Genomic DNA, 2500 nt, shown 5'->3' with positions numbered 1-2500 from the left:
ACAATACAGTAACTTATATATATTTAGTTTTCAACTAAAAAGAAAAATTAAAAATATTCTTAAAAACAACCTCAACTCATATGAGACTACCCCCTGAATTTAAGCATATTAGTTAGGGGAGGAAAAGAAACTAACTAGGATTTTCTTAGTAGCGGCGAGCGAAAAGAAACTAGTTCAGCACTAAAGGATTTTGTTTATACAAATATCCGATGTAGTGTATGGAATATCTATATTCTAATATGAGAAATTAACAGTCTAAGTCCTTCTTAAACGAGGCCATTTACCCATAGAGGGTGCTAGGCCCGTATGACGTTAATGATTATTAGAAGATATTTCCAAAGAGTCGTGTTGCTTGATAGTGCAGCACTAAGTGGGTGGTAAACTCCATCTAAAACTAAATATAACCATGAGACCGATAGCAAACAAGTACCGTGAGGGAAAGTTGAAAAGAACTCTGAATAGAGAGTTAAATAGTACGTGAAACTGTTTAGAGGTTAAGCCCGATGAACCTAAACATCCATGAAATATGAAAAATTCAACATTATAAATATTATATAATTATATAATAATGATGGTGTGCAATTTTTTCATATATGGACATTGCAATCTGTTAATAAATATATATTTATCATAAGATATATTTAAAAAGTTTATTTTATATATGAAAATTTATTTTCTATATAATATAATTTAAATATTATCGGATAAATAATTGACAGATAAAAAATCAATATAATGCGTAAATTATATATTATTATAATTTTATAATATTATATTAATTTATATATTAATATAATTATTATATGCATTAATATGATTAGCAATGCTATAGATTTAGGATACCTTCGGGACCCGTCTTGAAACACGGACCAAGGAGTCTAACATGTGTGCAAGTCATTAGAATTTATTTTAAATAAAATCTAAAGGCGTAATTAACTTAACTGTTAATATGGGATTAAATTATATATATAATTTTATATATATAATATCAATCCTGGGGCGTTCTATATAGTTATGTATATAAATAATTTTTAATTATTTTTTATACCTCTAACTAGAACGTACCTTGAGCATATATGCTGTGACCCGAAAGATGGTGAACTATACCTGATCAGGTAGAAGTCAGGGGAAACCCTGATGGAAGACCGAAACAGTTCTGACGTGCAAATCGATTGTCAGAATTGGGTATAGGGGCGAAAGACCTATCGAACTATCTAGTAGCTGGTTCCCACCGAAGTTTCCCTCAGGATAGCTGGTGCATAAAAATATTATATAAAATAATCTTATCTGGTAAAGCGAATGATTAGAGGCCTTAGGGCCGAAACGACCTTAACCTATTCTCAAACTTTAAATGGGTAAGAACCTAAACTTTCTTGAATGAAGTTTTAGGTTATGATATATTGTGCCCAGTGGGCCACTTTTGGTAAGCAGAACTGGCGCTGTGGGATGAACCAAACGTGACGTTACGGTGCCTAAATTAACAACTCATGCAGATACCATGAAAGGCGTTGCTTGCTTAAAACAGCAGGACGGTGGACATGGAAGTCGTAATCCGCTAAGGAGTGTGTAACAACTCACCTGCCGAAGCAACTAGCCCTTAAAATGGATGGCGCTTAAGTTGTATACCTATACGTCACTGTTAATGTAAATGATTTATATTACATTATTAATGTATATAAATTTAGAAACATTAACAAGTAGGTGGGTACAATGGTAGCGTAGAAGCATCTTCCGTAAGGATGTGTGGAGCTGCCATTGGTACAGATCTTGGTGGTAGTAGCAAATAATCGAATGAGACCTTGGAGGACTGAAGTGGAGAAGGGTTTCGTGTGAACAGTGGTTGATCACGAGTTAGTCGGTCCTAAGCTTAAGGCGAAAGCCGAACAAAATTTAAGGTTTTATCCCCATTGATAATATAAAATACCTTAAATTAAATAAGCGAAAGGGAATACGGTTCCAATTCCGTAACCTGTTGAGTATACGTTTGTAATAAATATGGTCATTATGATCATCCTGGTAACAGAAACAATCATAGAGAAGCCGTCGAGAGGTATCGGAAGAGTTTTCTTTTCTGTTTTATAGTTGTACTACCATGGAAATCTTTCGAAGAGAGATATGGTAGATGAACTAGAAGAGCATGGCATTTACTGCTGTGTCGATATTTTCTCCTCGGACCTTGAAAATCTATGATTGGGCCACGCAAACTTCTCAACAGGCCGTACCAATATCCGCAGCTGGTCTCCAAGGTGAAGAGTCTCTAGTCGATAGAATAATGTAGGTAAGGGAAGTCGGCAAATTAGATCCGTAACTTCGGGATAAGGATTGGCTCTGAAGATTGAGATAATCGGGCTTGAATGGGAAACAATAAAGTGGTGCATGTACTCGTTCTGGGTAAATAGAATTTATTATAAAATTTATTTTATAATATTTTTGTTCCCCGGATAGAAGCTACATAACCAGTTGTGGAACATTCTTGCTAATAATATACTGGTAATATAAT

Source organism: Condylostylus longicornis, unplaced genomic scaffold (genome assembly GCF_029603195.1).
Source record: "Condylostylus longicornis isolate FDR11 unplaced genomic scaffold, ASM2960319v2 ptg000358l, whole genome shotgun sequence".
Classification (NCBI taxonomy): Eukaryota; Metazoa; Arthropoda; class Insecta; order Diptera; family Dolichopodidae; genus Condylostylus; species Condylostylus longicornis.
The sequence above is the reverse complement of the archived record's forward strand: the minus strand, read 5'-3'. Positions refer to the sequence as shown.